Source organism: Megascapheus bottae, chromosome 14 (genome assembly GCF_031878675.1).
Source record: "Megascapheus bottae isolate mThoBot1 chromosome 14, mThoBot2.hap1, whole genome shotgun sequence".
NCBI classification, from domain to species: Eukaryota; Metazoa; Chordata; class Mammalia; order Rodentia; family Geomyidae; genus Megascapheus; species Megascapheus bottae.
Window position 1 is genome coordinate 9,143,190 of NC_143522.1, and position 8,367 is coordinate 9,151,556.

The 8,367-nt window shown below is 51.0% G+C and overlaps 1 protein-coding gene across 4 annotated transcripts in view; it reads right to left on the reverse strand.

Moving 5' to 3' along the window:
- Positions 1-4,701, reverse strand: part of Slc8a3 (solute carrier family 8 member A3) — a 136,365-nt gene extending 131,664 nt beyond the window's left edge. For all 4 annotated transcript variants that reach the window (XM_090344381.1, XM_090344380.1, XM_090344379.1 and 1 more), the window contains exon 1: positions 4,645-4,701. The gene's annotated coding sequence lies outside the window, so the exon portion shown is untranslated. The remainder of the gene's footprint in view (positions 1-4,644) is intronic.
- Positions 4,702-8,367: the final 3,666 nt, after the last annotated feature.

The following is an 8,367-nucleotide window of genomic DNA, read 5'->3' on the forward strand; positions in this document are numbered from 1 at the left end:
CTTGCTCAATGGAAATGGATAGCTAAGGGGAAGAAGGTAGTCTTGGGCTAATAAAAAAACTCACCCTGACAAAGGCAAGCATCTGTAATCCTAGCTACTCAGGAGACTGAGATCTGAGGATCTCAGTTCAAAACCAACCCAGGCACTACAAAGTCAAGAGACTCTTATCTCCAATTAATCTCTATAAAATGGGAAGTGGGGCTGTAGCTTAAGGGTAGAGTGATAGAGTGTCCCTGAAGAGCTCAGGGACAGCTCCCAGGCCAGGCATAGGATGACAGCCTTGAGCTCAAGAGCTCAGGGACAGCGCCCAGGCCCAGAGCTCAAGCACCATAACCCCCCAAAACTAAAATAAAAATTTGCCTTGAGGAATTGATGGTGTATCCTACTGGAGATAGGGTACAATTTTCTGGAAAGAAAACAGAACATGTAGGGTTGGAGGCTCAGAAACGTCTGCCCTGAAGGAAGAGCACAATCCTTTGAGGGAGACTGCCATGGGACAATGGAGAGAGAGAAAACTGAGAAGGGCAGCATCTCAGAGTGGAAATGGAATAGGATCCATGATGAGAGTCTATGGAACTTGATGAGTTTGCTGCACAAGAAGCCAAAAGAGGAAAGCGCTAAGGAGCTAAGGATCCGTACCATCTGATGGGAGGTGAGAAGGGAGAGATGCCTCAGTGCCTTGGGGAAAATGAACAAGTGATGTGTTTTTAGACTGCGCTTTGTGAAAGGATGGGATTCTGGGCTGAGAGTCCAGGCCATTTTTTTTTCTTTCTGAGATTAATGAGAGGGAAAGGTAAGGAATCCAGTAGGGAAATAGTAGAAAGGAAGAATGAGTGTTGACCTAGTCATGCTGTCAGCTTCATTCTCCAGGACTTTCAGGCCCTCTCCTCTCCAGGGATTTTAAAAGCACCACGTGGAAGCCAGGACAGGATTAGCTTCCAGTCCCACTTCCTGATCCAGTCCCCATGTGACCCAGCATTCCTGCACATCAGAGAAGAGCCTTCTCCATTAATCTAAGCATGAAGACAGTAAATGTCACTTGGTTTCTTTCAAATGTTATCTAGGATGAAAGAGAGCAGGTTTCTTTGCTGTAGCTCCATATACCATATCCAAATACCCTGGATTCTGTAAATTCGCCTTTATTCATTCACCATATCATTTTTTAAGTCTATCTACAAGCACACGTGATTCTTCCTATCTAAAAGTCTTGTCTTTTAAAGACAAGACATCCTTCTTACTCTTCCAGGCTCCTTCCAGGTTGTGCCTTGCCCTCAAACATCTATCTCTAATCTTTGGCAGGTGTGCCTTGTTCTGCTGCTCAGTGGGTCAGAAAAAGTGTCTCATACCTCCTGGAATCTTTTCACCTTTCATCTGTGTTACCCTGTCCATTCACAAAGCAAACACAAACCAATCTCATTAAAGAAAATTAGTGGAATCTGTCTTACAAGGGGCATCTCAACTTTGGACACAAAAACTGCTCAGACCACACATCCTACATTTTAGTTTCAGCATACCATCTAAAAGTGTATTGACTCTTCATCTCGGGAGTTAAAGCCTTCCTGACCCCTCGCTGAATAGCCAGTGGAAATAGTTTGATGGAATACAAACCCTTCCAGGTTTGATCCTACAACTTTTCCAAAGTCGCCCTTTGCATTTTACTCTCTGCAGTCCTTTGGGAAAGTCCTTCTCCAATTTAGGCCTTTGCATATGGATCCGGCCTTCCTTCTCTTCTCCCCCACTTTTCCCAAGGTGGACTCCAGCTCATCTTTCCTTTCTGGGCTTAGCTGTTCCTACGAGTGCTCCTCAAGGCACCATGGAAGAAAATGCTCTTCACGAATGTGTCCATTCACCTACCACTTACCCCCTACTGGCATAAGCCACCCAACCCAGTACCTGCCTGTTCACTGGGCTGGTATGTTTAGGAGGAAATGAGTCGTTCTATTTTGCTTGCCCTATTGACATATGCCCATCAGAGTAGATGGTTCACAAATGGCTTGTCGATAAATGGCTGGCTGAATGAATGAATGAATAAATGAAGTTCTTTCTCTTCTGAAATGCAATATACTTATCCCCTAGGTAAAGCAAGTAGGCTTGAGAGGAGTTGTTCCTCTGTTCTTATCAGCCTTGGTAGTTTGAAAAGGAATTAAGTTAATGACTTTCCCCCAAAACCGGATTAAGAGCAATAAACGAACCATGTTGAGAAGAGATGGTTACAAAGCTACAGTCACTGCCCGTGAACAAGACCCATAACTGTGTGAGGAACTGCTTTGCACAGAAGCAGGGTAGAGATGAGGAAGGTGAGCCAGGATTGCAGCCCACAGAGGGGCACAGCAGAAGGCTATGTGTTTCTAACAGGGTCAGCATGATAAGCCTGTTCACTCTTTCACCAGGAGGCTGGGAAGTATAGAGCACAGAGGGGACCAGAACACTGAGGAAGATGTAACGGGTCCCTCCAATTCTGTTTGTTATCCCAGTGTTTCGTGAGTGCCTTCGCTATGCTAAACCCCATGAGTAAACATCAGCCATCTTTCCTCTCTTCGTATTACCTAGACCTATGCCCAGAATGACTTAATCACATAAATAAATAGAATGTGCATGTTGAAATTATTTCAAAGCCACAAGTTCAGATGCTGGTTATGAAAGAGAGGGGTCTGGGGTCTAGCCTAGTCAGAGAGGGCATGGAAGATCTTCTTGGGGCCTGAGCTGGGAACTAGAGATCAAAGTGAAGCACTTTCAGGATGTGGAGGAATCTGCCTTCCCGTGAACATTTTGTGGAGGGTAAGTTACAAACATCACCTCACCAACTAAGTCCAGTTCTGTAAATCCTAATGTCAGATTTCAACCCCATTTCTTAAAGGAACCGGAGACCAGAGATGGACTTGAGAGAAAGAATTGGGGTAGACTAAGTGGATGGAGAGTCACCTCTTCTAGAGAACTGCAAGGTCTGAATTCAGGGACGGCTTTCTCTCAAAGTTGGATGCTGTTAGCCAGGCTGGCCTAAAAGGAGGAGAGGGGAGTGGAGGGAGGAAGGAGGAGGGGGAGGAAGAGGAAGAAGAGGAAGAGTAGGAGAAGGAAGGAAGAAAAGAAGAAGGAAAGAGAAGGAAGGAAGGAAGGAAGGAAAGAGAGAGAGAGAGAGAGAGAGAGAAAGAAAGAAAGAAAGAAAGAAAGAAAGAAAGAAAGAAAGAAAGAAAGAAAGAGTAAAAGAGAGGCTGGTAGGATGCCATGCCCCATGCACAACGAACCAATGTCCCTATTTCAGGAAGAGCATGGCGCAGCAGCTATATTTGAAAACCGAGGTAAACAAGATCTCAGCTCAAGTGGATGGGGCACAACAGCTGTGGAAGATTAATCACACACGGCTGCTAGTCGCCAGGTCGCCAGGGGGCCCCGAGGCTTCCCTTTTGGTGCCCCATCACCAGAAGGCCGCTTGCGTTGCTGCCGCTAGCCATACCCCCTTCCCGGGGGGAGTTCTTGACCACCCAGGAGCCCGGCACCTGCCGCCCAGCTGCAGCCTGCGTGCCTAATAAATTGTCTCCACTTTTAATCTTTCTGCATGGGAAGCTTGTGCAGGAAAGGTGCAGGGGATTGGGGTTTGTTTTTAATCGCCAGAAAGGGAGATAGGAGAGAGAAGTGGGGGGGGGGGAAGAGCTAGGAGGGGGGAGTAGCAAGCGGGTAAATTTATGGCACTGCATTAAAGGCTGTCGTGCCACTGAACCCACCCCTTCTCCCTCCCCGGTTAAAAATAAAACACAGTGAATAAAGACCAAAAACTGCTTTCTTTCCCGGAGCAAACCGCTTTCATCATCTCCTCCCGCGGCTCAGGTCCTCGGGGCAGGTCAGCCAGGGCCTGCGGGAGCAGCTCTGGACTCTAAATGAGGGCCCGAGGCTGTGCGCGCGCGTGTGGCGAGGGCGCGTGTCCGCTCGTGCGCGCACGCGCGCCTGCATGGGAGAGGGGGCTCCGTTCCACACTTGGCTTTTCCCCACCCAGCCGGGGATCGCCCAGCTCCGGGTCTGAGGAGCTCTGGACGCGGAGGCGGCGGCGGCCCGAGCCTGCACTGGGGCTGCAGCTCCCGGTGCAGCTCCCAATCAGCTCCCGCGCCGATTGGGTCTTGGGGTGCAGGCGCGCGCGGGCGTCCTCCCGGCCGCGCGCCCGGAGGATACCGCGCTCCCCTCCTAGCCCCCAGCCCGATGACGGTACCCATTCCCAGAAACAGCACGCCCTGGCACAAGCAGCGCGCGCGTGCACACGCGCACACACACACACACACACACACACTCACAGGATAGTCATCCCCAAAGAGAAGCGAGCCCGAGCAGGACCCAGCTCACATCCCCCGGCTCCTGCCCCAGCCCCCCCCCCCAGCATCCCCCAGACACTCACCCCTGCCAGACCTTCCCCCCCACACCGCGGACACTACGAACACTTTCCCGGGCTCCCTCCCCCGCTTCTCCTGCCCCTAAACCCTCAGGAACGCGGTGCACGCGAGCGATCTAGAGAAACAACTTATTAGCACAACTGTTCACCGCCAGGGACCCGGGGCGGGGGGCGTCCCTAGCCCCCCAACCTTCATTTCCCCAGCCCTAGCCACCGAGGGGGGGCAGGGCACGAGACACCACCCCCCCGCCGCCGCCGCCGCTACTCACCGATTCCTCTCGGCCTCCCCGAGCTCCCACAGCCCCAGTGGGCAGGAGACCGGGGTGAGGACGGTGCGCGAAGCCCCGGCCGCCTGGAGCCTCAGCGGCCGCAGCGGCTCATCGCCCCCGCGGGCTGCGGGCCGGCCGAAGCCGCGTCCGGGGCATGTCAGTGCGCCGCCGCCGCTGCCTCCCGCCCGCCGGCCGCGGCTCGTGGGCTTCCCGAGGTCAGGGGGCTGCAGGGCGGCGCATCTGGGGCGCGATCCGGGCCGGAGGGGGTTGGGGGGGGGGAAGCAGGAGGAAGAGGTTCGGGGAGGGTCGGGGAGAGGGCCCGCCTCGCCGACGCAGAGATGGGGAAACCCCGAGCCGGAGCGCGGGCTCCAGGTAACCCCGGAGAGGCCCGGAGTCCCGGGCGCCGCCGGCTGGGGGTGGGGGGGCGGGGGGATTCCTGCCGGGAGGGGCTGGAGGACGAAGCGCCCGGCGCGCCCTGGCAGCTCCCAGGGACCCCGGCGGGGGCTCGCAGTCGCGTCGCCCGGGCTTTCCCGGAGCCTCGCACGCCGTCACCGCGTGAGACGTCTCGGCCGTGCCGCGCGCAGAGGGGGCGCGCGGAGGGGCTGGTTTCTGGGCGAGCCGTGAGCTTCGCCCGTTAAGCTGCCGCAAGAAGCCAAATCAAAAAGCCAATCTCCAAGCCTCCAACCCCAACGTCACCCTATCGGCGGGGAGAGGCAGCCGCACCGAGTGACAAGCCGCGCACATTCAGCCTGGCGCGCGCCGAGGGGATACTTTGCACCCCGCTTTCCGGCCAGCGCCGGGGACGTCGAGCTCGAACCTCGCGTCCAGAGAACCCCGGAAGACCCAATTCGCCCCGGACCCCCATCCCGCCGCCCCCCTACCCAGCCGATGGCGCCTCCCGACGGGCGCTGTTCGGGCACGGCGGCGCCTTCTGACCTGGATTCCCCGGAGTTGGGAGCTCCAGGCAGCGGGCGGGCTCGCGGCACCGGCTTTCCCCTCGTCCTCGGGAGACGCCGCCTGCAATTCCGAAATTAAGTCTCCACCAAACACATCTGTGGTTTTTAAAAATATAGCAGGGAGACGACTACCCAAGGCAGGGTCCACCCAGGCCTTGGGGAGGAGTTGACGGGGGTGGGATGGGGGGGAGATGGAGGTTGATCGTGGAGGGAAAATAAAACTCCTTTTTTTTTCCTCTCCAATTTTTCCCCCTTCTCTTCTTGACGCAGAACTTAGCCTGTCATTTTCTCAACCAAGTCAAACAACAGCTTGTGAGAGAGACGCTTGGGTGAGCGTTGGTATGTTGGCTTTGGGAGGGTAATTTTTAAGGCTAAAAATAAAGAGGCTGTCTCCCAAATTGTTGCTTGTTCTGGGCCTGGAGGCTTGGAGGAGAGATAGTCCTTTGATGTTGGGCAGAACTAGGGTTTGGGGCTTGGCTCAAGCAAACTGCACACACAGTCTCAAATCAAATGCCTGTAATTTCTGCTATATTTATCAGGTGTGGTCCTGAAGGCTCGGGGGTGGAGGAGGGGCTGGCATGAGGAGGAGGTTTTGTGTCCTGAGTTTCTAGGTGGCCTGGGGTTGTACAATGAGAATGGTGAAGGGCCCGAGTCACTCTTGCAAGCTTCTGCTCTCTGAAGCCACGTACAAAGGAGCCATCACAGCCACAGAAAGCTTAGCAGTCATCAGCATCTCCTCAGTAAGGGACTGATGCTGGCCAACTTAGCTGTATTATCCCGTGTTATCCTCCTAAAACTATGTGGCATGGGTACAATTACAAATGTCCATTTGTTATTGGCTGAGGAAGCTGAGCCTTAGTGAGGTTAAAGACTCCTGTCCAGGCCACAGCAGCAGAACCAAGCATGGGACAACGATGGAGCCATCTTGAGTTGTGCTGACACAGAATAAGCATGATACCACAGTAGAGCCATGTGTGTAAGTGCCAGACCGCAGGATTATTCCTGAAAGGCTGCTCAACAACAAGAGTTGGCCCAAAAGAGGCTGGGTGGATGCAAAGCTAGTGAGCATCTGAGTTTGAGATATCTGGCCCTTTGTTTCATGTCCCTTTGGCAAGTCCTGAGGTGTTTCCATGCTGAATTTGTGTCTTAGATGTGCTCAGTTAGGAATGCTTTCAACCTCCTGATACAATGTGGATCTTAGATTCCATTCCATTAGACCTGAGAGACTCTGTCATTGTAAGGTTTCAGTAATGTCTGAGGCCGTAGACCTTCAGCATATGTCAACACTGGAATTAACCTTCCTGCTGTTCATGGAGGACCACAGCACGGCTGACTAGACTATAGTCAAAATCAATACATACTGGTGAGTGTACAAGTTGTTAGGTATTTTAGGGAGCAGTAATTTTTGAAAGCTGTAGCAAATTCCTTTGTAAAAAATGTGAGTCCCTGTGATTCTGTAATTTTACTGGAAGACTTCTATGGCACTAAATATTTAGTTATGTATGTTATACAGCTATATGTGTAGATACTTGGTTACAAGGATATTCATAGTGGTATTTATGCTGGTAAAAAACAAGGAAACAGAATTTTTCATCAGACACTGTTGATGGAATGAATTGTATTCTATTGACACAGTGGTGTATTTATTCTGCTGCTATATAAAATGTGGATGTTGCATTCTGTGTGTTGACATGGAAAGATTTTCATGGTATATTAGAGAGAATGAGAAAGAGAGAGAGAGAGAGAGAGAGAGAGAGAGAGAGAGAGAGAGAGAGAGAGAGAGAGAGAGAGCGCGCGCACATGTTGAAAATAAATTATACAACTTTGGATAGGGATGGAAGGGAAAAACTGGAAGAGAGCAAGGGAATGGGTGACATTGTCCACAAAGAAATGTACTCTTTACCTGACTTACATAACCGCAACCCCTCTGTATGTCACCTTTATAATAATTTAAAATCTTTTAGGGAAAGAAGAGAAAGGACAGATATAGCACATAGAAGTCGTGTGTGTGTATGTGTGTGTACGCATGTGTGTAGCACGCATGTGTTGTTCATTAAGAAAGTGTTCCCAAAAGAGACCATGAGACCCCAGTCTCTTTGTGTCTCTCTTTTACTTCCTGGCCATGAGCTGACTTGTTTTTCTTTACCATGTGCTCTTGCCATGATGGGTCTTGAGACAGGCCCAAAGCAATCACAACCAACCAGTCAAATGACCTGGAAAACTCCCAAACTGTGAAGCAAAATAAACCTTTTGTTTTAGCAAGAAATTTAGCTGACACTTAAAAAAAGAGAGAATATTTAAAAGCCAATGTATGTGGGCTGAGAGTGTGGCCTAGTGGTAGAGAGCTTGTCTAGCATGCAGGAAGCCCTGGGTTTGAATCCTCAGTACCACATACACAGAAAAAGCTGAAAGTGATTCTGTGGCTCAAGTGGTAGAGTGCTAGCCTTGAGAAAGCCAAGGACAGTGCCCAGGCCCTGAGGTCAAGCCCCAGGACTGACCAAAAATAAGCCAATATATGTATGGGAAGCTTCCTACTCCAATAAGCATTAAGAAAATGCAAATTACAACCACAAAATAAAGTTAAATGCACACCTATGATGATGGCTAAAAATTAAGTAGACAAATAATGACAAGAATGTGGTAAAAATTATGTTGAAGATGTTGATCTCAGATATTTGTCATAATAATACAAAATGGACTGAATTTTCATAAAAGTACATGCAAGCAGAACAAGCAAAATAGAGATATAGAATATTTTCATCTCCCC